The sequence below is a fragment of the Gossypium arboreum genome, chromosome 5 (genome assembly GCF_025698485.1).
Source record: "Gossypium arboreum isolate Shixiya-1 chromosome 5, ASM2569848v2, whole genome shotgun sequence".
Lineage (NCBI taxonomy): Eukaryota > Viridiplantae > Streptophyta > Magnoliopsida > Malvales > Malvaceae > Gossypium > Gossypium arboreum.
This window is the reverse complement of record NC_069074.1, coordinates 54,434,011-54,443,180: the sequence shown is the minus strand read 5'-3', so window position 1 is coordinate 54,443,180 and position 9,170 is coordinate 54,434,011. Positions and strand designations below refer to the sequence as shown.

Sequence of the window (9,170 nt, the reverse complement as noted above, 5' to 3'; positions counted from 1 at the left end):
TTAGTATTTATTTGGTGTGTGTTCTGGAAATGTAAAAATTGGTTGCATGTGAAATCTATCCGCTCCGATGGACAAATGTTTTGGGTGTATGTTAGTATTATTAGTATCAGAGTGTGCAACGAAAGTGTAGTGGTGTAGTCTGAGAGTGGAAAATTTCGAGGATGAAAATTTTTTAAGGGGGTAAAATTGTAACACCCCGAATTTGGGCCTAGAAGTCGGGTCCGTAAGGAGGTTGTATATAGGTATTTAATTGTGTAATGAAATAACACAATTAAATGTCTGCTTTGGTGGTTAATGGCCCTGAGAAGTGTTAGAGAAATCTTGGGTTCAAACATGGGCTTTAGCAAAAATTTTGGTATTAAAAGAAGAAAAACCTAGATGCTTGGATGAGGGTTTTTAAATTATTGTGTTAAATAAATGACACAAGGAAGCTTGTAGTCTAGTGGTTGTGGCGTCATTAAGGTTGTATGGGAGCCTGGGTTCAAGCCTTGGCTCTTGCAATTTATTTTGGTTTTTTTTAAGGGAACCTAGACTTTGGCCTTTAGACCTTATAATTAATTGGGGATAAAATATGACACAAAAAGCCTTGTGGCTTAGTGGCAAGTAGCGTGTGGAGCATCTGAGGAGAGGCATGGGTTCAAATCCCATGGCAAGAAAGGAGCATTTATTTTGCTAACAGGGGGCGGCAAGAGTTGGTGTTGAATTTAAACTCTAATGTTGGAGGGATCCCACATCGGGAAGCTAACATAAGAGTGGTTGCGAAGCTGGCTTTAAATAGAGGGAACCATGAGGAGAGTAAAGGTACCTTTCTTGGCTGATCCCTTTCGCTATATGGCGTGCTCGTTTGGGTTGGGCGTCGGTTAAGAGTGCTCGGAGCTTGGATGAACTCCAGTCGCCAATCAGGTGTGTATTTCTCGCTACTCTAGCTGTAGGATGGCTACTTCGGGTCGCGATGGGCCGAAAGGGGTCATGTGGGCCCAATGGTCCTACGACCCCAATTGGATAAGTTGTTTGATTGTGTAGTAAATATTAGACTAGGCTAGGTGAATCTCATATCTGTGGCTAGATCTGGGCTAAAAGGGCCACACGAGCGTGTGGGCCCATTTGGGCCTAGAATAGGCTTTAGGCCCATTCGTATTGTTATCCTTGTTTAGAATACTTTAGTTTACCAAATTACTAAAATACCTTCAAATTGTAAATTTACCAAAGTACCCTCGATTTATAGAATTTCTGTTTTACCCTTGATTTACAGAATTACTGTTTTACCCTCGATTTACAAAATTACTAAAATACCCTCGGTTTACAGAATTACCAAAATACCCTCGATCAGTAAAATTACCAAAATACCCTAGTCTGTAAAATTGCTAAAATACCCTTGGTTTGTAAAATTACCGAAATACCCTCAATTTGTAAAATTACCAAAATACCCCTAGTTTGTAAAATTACCAAAATACCACTGGTTTGTGAAATTACTGAAATACCCTCAATTTGTAAAATTACCTAAATACCCCTGATTTACAAAGTTACAGAAATACCCTTGACTTTCTAAAAATTATGGAAATACCATTGGTTTAACAAAATTACTGAAATACCCTTGGTTTGTAGATTTACCAAAACACCCTTGTAGGATGAAATGACTAAAATACCCCTATTAGGTAAAAAGACCGTAAAGCCCCTATAGGGTAAAGAGACCATAAAGCCCCTGTAGGGTAAAGTGACCGTAATACCCCTGTATGGTAAAATGACGAATGTGCCCTTATGTTCCGTATGATTGATGTGCTTAGGATTTACATATATTAATATTGGATTAGTTAAGTTTGAGTGACAGGTGGTGGTTATCGTAGGCGATTGATTTTGGAAACGTTTCAACTTTAACCCGTAACAGGTGTGTACTAACCCTCGTAATAGCTTAGATTAATATTTGTTGAGAAGCTGAAATGCTAAAATACCGGTATTTCGAGAACTTGTAATGTTGCGCTTGGGTATAGATGCGATAAATACGATAAGATTGGTGTTTGGATCGATGGAACATGTAAGAACTCAATTTTGTGCACGATGGTAAGTTGGGCCTCATTGGGCTGAAATTGGGCCCAATGGGCTTTCAGACTCATTTGGGTAGAATTGATAGATAATGGAATTTGGAAAAGTTGCACGTTAACACGGTTGGTATTGTTGTAAAATTTGGGTTAAGTAGGCTAAATCAGCATTCGTAGGGCCCATTAGGGGTTTTGGGCCCATAAGCCTGAATTTGATAAAGTGGGTTAAAGATCATTGTTTAAACACTCAGAAATATTGATAATTGTAATGAACATGGAAAACCCTGATATTTGGTAAAATTACGAAAATACCCTTATAATGTGAAAAATGACTATTTTGCCCTTTGGGCAAGTGATTGACTTAATTTGTGTGGTTGTGGATTGATTGTGAATATATGTTGGTGATATGAATGACTTGACTGTGATTGTTTATTCAAATATGGGCATGACATTCTGCATACATGACATGTTGCATTGGGTTGGGTTTTTATATGGATGGAGGAAGTGCAAAAGGGCCTATGCCCCAGTTTATTGAAAAGGGCTTATGCCCCAGTTTACCGAAAAGGGCTTATGCCCCAATTTATTGAAAAGGACTTTGCCCCAGTTTATCGAAAAGGGCTTTGCCCCAGTTATTAAAAGAGGCTAGGCCTCCAAATATATGATAAAGCAGCTATGCTGCTAGTGGTGTGTTGGTTGGGTGGGTTGAATCATTCCCCACATGGTGTGTTTGTGACACCCCTAATGTGACCCTAGTCGAAAAGTGGTTTCGGGACCACAAAACCGAGTCACAAAAATAATTAGATGTTATATTCTGTGCTTATTGTATGTGGAATTTGTATGTGTGAATATTTCGTGCCTTGATTTTATCAATTAGGTGCTAATTTATAAGAAAGGACCCATGTGATAGGACTTGAAAATGTGATAGGTGAAATTTAAAGTGGCCAAATAATGCGTGAGTTATTGACATAAGGGACTTGCATGTCAAATGGACCACTTTTAATTTAGTGGCAAACCATGAGGATGGTTGATAGATATTATATGCATTTTATTTTAGCATGATAATAGTTAATGGCTTTATAGTATGGAAGAAAGAATAATTAAAAGAATGGAAGAGTGATAGAAACAAGGTATGTTCATCCTCCTTTTCCCCCATTGCCGTACCTAAAGAGAAGAAATTGAAGTTAAGGCATTGGTCATCTTTAAGGAAATAAAGGTAAGAGTGTTCATCTTCCTTACCTTCTTGCAGTAAAACAAAAAGGAAAGAGGAAGGAACTTGTCTAGGGCATTCGGCTATCTTAGAGGTTAAAAAAGGTAGGAGTTCATGTTGTTTCTATTGATTTTTATGAGAATCTAGCTAGTAGTCAAGCTCTTATTGCAACCCATATGTTGATTTTTCTTTAGTTTTGGTGACAAATTGTGCATACGGTATTATGGGGTAAATGCAAAAAAAAGGATAGTGTTTTGATGTTTTGGATAGAAATATTAGAAAGGGGAAAATATGAGCTACCTAAATAGATATATGTGAATTTAAAAGATGGTACGAACAAATATGGAGTTTTGCTAGTTTAGGATTATTCGGCCAAGTGTTTATGTGGTGGAAATTAAGTGTTAAATGAAATGAAAATGATATTATATGGGGGTATGTATATTCGGCCATATGAGTAAATATGATAGGCATGATTTGTGTTTTGGAGATGTGTTGTGATGTTGATTATATGATTCAAAAATGAGGTATGTTAATGATGAAATATAATCGGCCATGGAAGTAGCTCATTTTGGAAGTATGATTCGTGGATGTTTTAGAATTGGCCTAAGTGTTTTCGTCATTAACATATATATATATGATGTCAAGGTATGCCCGAGGAATTGGTTAAATACATTGTTGTTAAATGCTTGTTGTTTTGTATAATTGTTGCCTAGCTACTAAATGAACTTAGGATATTATGGATAAGTTCAAGAGTGACAAAATTGAAATGAAGTAGGCTTGTGCCGAATGAGTTTGCTGGCTAACTAAAATTGTTAAGTGCTTAGTTAATGTGCATATAAGTAAGTGAAGTTATGTTATAATAGAACTAAGTATGGCTAGTAAAGCCTATTTAGTTTTCTTGCTATGTTTGACCGTAAATATGATACATATTTAAATCTATTGTTCTAGATATATATTAAATGATATGTGATTACCAAATGTGATTTTTAAGTGAATAATATTAGTTAAGTACTTAAGCAAATCTATTGTTTTACTTAAGCTTAAGCGGAAAGAGGACCAAAGTTGGATAAGGAAAGGGAAAAAGTGATCGAATAGCCGCCGAGATCGTTCGACCACATTCGAGGTAAGCTTTAAGTGATTAAACGTTGAGTAAATTCAATCATAATAGGACACAATGAGTTGATTTAATAAGATATGATGTGGCGATGATATGTTTTAAACTCAAATGGTAAGTTCATAAGTGTTTGGACTTGGAAATTTAAGAGCAAATTGTAATAATTTGCTTAGGACAGCAGCAGTAACGTGATTTTAGAAAATCACCATAAATTGTTGGTGTGGAATTATAGGCTGAATAAAAGATGTAATCAAAGCTTAATTAGTCTAGTTCCTTATAAACGAGGCCGTGTGAGCAAAGAAATTTCCTATAAAGAGATATTTAAAGATGTGTGAGACGGTGTCAAAATGACTCCGAAATCCCCTGTTCTGTTTTTAGAAAATCGTTATAATTTGCACAAAAATGGTTATAAGGTAAAATTTATATGCTTAGACTCCTTAATGAGTCTAGTTTCAAATGAAATTGAATATAACACATTTTGAAATTCTGTACAATGAGAAATCTGATTCGTAGTGAGGAGTGGTCAGATTAGTCAAACAGTGAAACAGGGGAAAACTTTAAGAAAAATCTGGTATTGATTGGCCACACCTAAAATTCTGAAAATTTTATGGATGAAAGATACATGAGTCTACATTCAGGGAAAATTAACGGCAATTGATTTTGAGTTTTGTAGCTCCAGTTATAAACAATTTAGTGACTGTTGCTCAGGAAAACTGCTTGTAGTGAATATGTGATTTTGTTGTAAACTTTGATGAAACTATTTGAGTTGCTTATAAGCTATTGCTGAGATTGATGTACAAGAAAAATATGAAATATGTATGAGATATATATATGTGATAAGGCCGAATGGCCAATGTGATGAATGTGAAAGTGTGTATATATGTGATAAGGCCTAATGGCCGATGTGATGAATGTGAAAGTGTGTATATATGTGATAAGGCCTAATGGCCGATGTGATGAATGTGAAAGTGTGTATATATGTGATAAGGCCAAATGGCCCATGTGATGAATGTGAAAGTGTGTATATATGTGATAAGGCCTAATGGCCGATGTGATGAATGTGAAAGTGTGTATATATGTAATAAGGCCTAATGGCCGATGTGATGAATGTGAAGGTGTATATATGTGATAAGGCCGAATGGCCAATGTGATGAATGTGAAAGTGTGTATATATGTGATAAGGCCTAATGGCCGATGTGATGAATGTGAAAGTGTGTATATATGTGATAAGGCCTAATGGCCGATGTGATGAATGTGAAGGTGTATATATGTGATAAGGCCGAATGGCCAATGTGATGAATGTGAAAGTGTATATATGTGATAGGGCTGAGTGGCCAACGTGATGGATGTGGAAGTGTAAAATGTGATAAGTCTCGAAGGGCATTTGTGTTAGTACTATATCCGGGTTAAAACCCCGTAGGCTTTATGCGAGAATATTATCACCGATTAATGATCGTAGGCTTCGTGCTCGTACTATATCCGAGCTCTAATGACCCGATGACTACGTGTGGAGACTTTGTCCGGTAAGCCCGAACTAAAGGTTTTTTTGAAGATTCAAGTAAAGCGTAAGATTATGCGACTTCACGGTGACAATTAGTAATAAATACGCTCAATGCGTTAAGTTGGTCGGTATGTATTTTGAGATTATATTTAAGTTTGATTTAGACTAAATCACAAGGTCGTTATGTGATGCACATGTGAGTAAAGCAATAAGACGTTCTATGATTATTGTGCATTTGGTCAATGTGGGAAGTCGTAAAAATATGTAATGTACCTATGATCATAAGAGGTCACCATCAAGTGAGAATTTATCGCCTATTACATATGATGAGATGTGCATATTCGGAAAAGGGATGGTATGCTGAAGGAAGAGTGAAATAAAATATGAACAACTATGTTATAATTTGATTGTTATCTGTTGACACTGCTTGAAACTTACTAAGCATTGTAATGCTTACTCCGTGTACTTTGTTTCCTCTGTTTTATAGATCTCATTTGGAAGCTACAGGCTCGGGGATCGTCAGCAACTAGTCACATTATCACCATCCACTGTTTGGTACTGCTACGTTTTGGAATATCTTATGGCATGTATAGAATAGACTAGTAGTGAGAGGATATTTTGGTTAATGTATAGAACTACCCTTTTGTTGTAGATCATGTACCTTTCGGTTTTGTGTAAATTTGGATAGCCATGCGAAAATGGCTTAAGTATACTGGATCATAGCATTATAATCGTTTTGTATGTCGTCTGTCGAGAGGTATGGAAATGTTGGTAACGGCTAGTCATGGGAATGGTTATTCATGATCACCTTTGGTATATGTATGACAAACTCTAGTTGATCCATGGAGGATCATGAAATAGGTAAAGTTTACCTTAAAAAAATAGATGCTGGCAGCAGCAGTGATATGGATGTGAAAAATCTCTAAAAATAGTAGGAATGGAATTAAATAGCAAATAAATTATGTAACTGAACCTTGATGAATCTATTTTCATAGGAAAGTAACGAATCGATCATATGAACAATATGTTAAGAGATATTTAAGTTTTCGTGAGACAGGGCCAGAATGGTTTCTGGATTCCCTGTTCCGACTTTGGAAATTCATTATAAATTAACCAGAGATAATTAGAAGTCATTCCATATATGTATAGATTCCTTTTTGAGTCTAGTTTCCTTAGAAGCAAGATACATAAGCATTGAAGCCCTGTACAAGGAGTTATCGAAGTCGCATTGTAGGAAGGTCAGTGTAGTCAAACCCTATAACAGGGGAGACTTTAACTAATAAACTGTACTAATTGGCCCAACCAAAAATTCTAGAAAACAATTTGTAGATGCGTATATGAGTCTAGTTTCAGGAAAAAATCACGAAACTGATTTTCGAGTTGTGGAACTTAAGATATGATTTTTAAGGTAACAGTGACGCAGTTAGCCAACTGCCTGGAACTTTAAACAAAAAAAAATGGACTGTGTAAGTAAATGGATTAAGCCGTTAACCCCTCGTGTCCGACTCCGGCGATGGTCTCGGGTACGGGGTGTTACAGTGTTGGTTGGTACGGGTGGAGAGTAGCGGATGGTGGGTCGAGTAGTCTCCCCAAATGGGCTTGCATACATCCATTGACATTACATGTGATATTGAAATGGGCCTAAGGGCCATACCGTTTACAGTAAAGGCTTCGGCCCAATGATATGATTTATGAAAAGGCTTCGGCCCAGTAATATGATTTATGAAAAGGCTTCAGCCTAGTAACCGTTAAATGAAAGGCTTCGGCCCAGTATATGTCAAAACTAAATAGGGCTTTGGCCCAGATTGTACTGATACTGTGTTTTCACTGTTTGTTTGTTATTGGGATTACACACTGAGTTTTCGTAAACTCACCCCATTTCTAACTGTGCAGGTAATCCCTAAGCTTAGATGGTTTGGAGCTGCGAGGGACTCGGAGATGGCCACACTACTGTTTCTGTTTCTTTTAATTGCAATAAGTAGCCGATTTATTTCTTTATAAGTTTTATCTTATTAATATTATTGTTTGGTTTTGAGTTGTAATAAGGCCATTTTATTTATTTTTCTGGGATTATTTTATTTTTAATAACTTTAATCTGTTTGTTAATAAATGGGCTAGACTTAGGACGTGTTTTCAAAATGATAATTGTTTTCAAAATAACACCATGCCACGATTATCCGATTTATCAAAGATTTCAACTTAAATAAATTACAACTCGATTTAACCAAGTGTGGCAATGGTTGTGGGCATGTCTAGGATTGGATCCATTAGAAGAGCTTGGTACTTAAGCAGCCTTCATGGCTCACCTCCTCTGCTACGGATTCCTACCTGGTGCCCAGCTCCCATTCACTTTGTTAGCTTAACAAAAGTTGGTTTTTAAAGCACTAAAATGAAACATGGGTTTTTAACTTCAATGTGGCACATCAGATTCGGCCATAACGTCTGGGCCGGGTTTGGGGTGTTACAGTGACAATCAAGAACAAGTATTCATTGCCGAGAATTGATGATTTGTTTGATCAGCTGAAAGGAGCGACATGGTTTTCAAAGATTGACTTGAGATCTGGGTACTACCAGCTGCGAGTAAAAGAGTCGGATGTGCCTAAAACTGCTTTTAGAACAAGGTACGGTCATTATGAATTTTTAGTTATGCCATTCTGGTTAACAAATGCTCCTGATGTGTTTATGGATTTGATGAATCGCATATTTCTGCCATACTAAGACAAATTTGTTGTGGTATTTATAGATGACATCTTAATTTATTCGAAAGATGAGACAGCGCATGACGAGCACTTGAAGATAGTTTTACAAACTTTGAGAAATAAGCAGTTATATGCCAAGTTTAGTAAAAGTGAATTTTGGCTTCGGGAAGTTGGATTTTTGGGTCACATTGTTTCAGGTGATGGTATACGGGTTGATCCTAGTAAAATTTTGGCCATTATTGATTGGAAACCACTGAAAAATGTAACCGAAGTTAGAAGTTTCTTGGGGCTAGCTGGGTATTATCGGCGGTTTGTAAATGGATTTTCTATAATTGCTGCTCCTATGATTAGACTACTCCGAAAGGATGTTAAATTTTAGTGGATGGAAGAATGTCAACAGAGTTTTGAAGAATTGAAAAAGTTATTAACTGAAGCACCAGTGTTGGTACAACCCGAATCAGGTAAAGAATTTGTGGTGTATAGTGATGCTTCTCAAAATTGCTTAGGATGTGTACTTATGCAAGAAGGAAAAGTGGTGGCTTATGCTTCGAGGCAGTTAAAATCTCACGAAAGGAATTATCCAACTCATGATTTGGAATTGGCTGCTATAGTG

At 36.7% G+C, this 9,170-nt stretch overlaps 1 long non-coding RNA gene across 1 annotated transcript; it reads left to right on the top strand.

Moving 5' to 3' along the window:
• Positions 1–800: 800 nt before the first annotated feature.
• On the top strand, positions 801–7,903 carry LOC128292930 (uncharacterized). Its single transcript, XR_008282919.1, has 2 exons — positions 801–903; positions 7,752–7,903. It is a non-coding gene; the product is annotated as an uncharacterized LOC128292930 (long non-coding RNA).
• Positions 7,904–9,170: the final 1,267 nt, after the last annotated feature.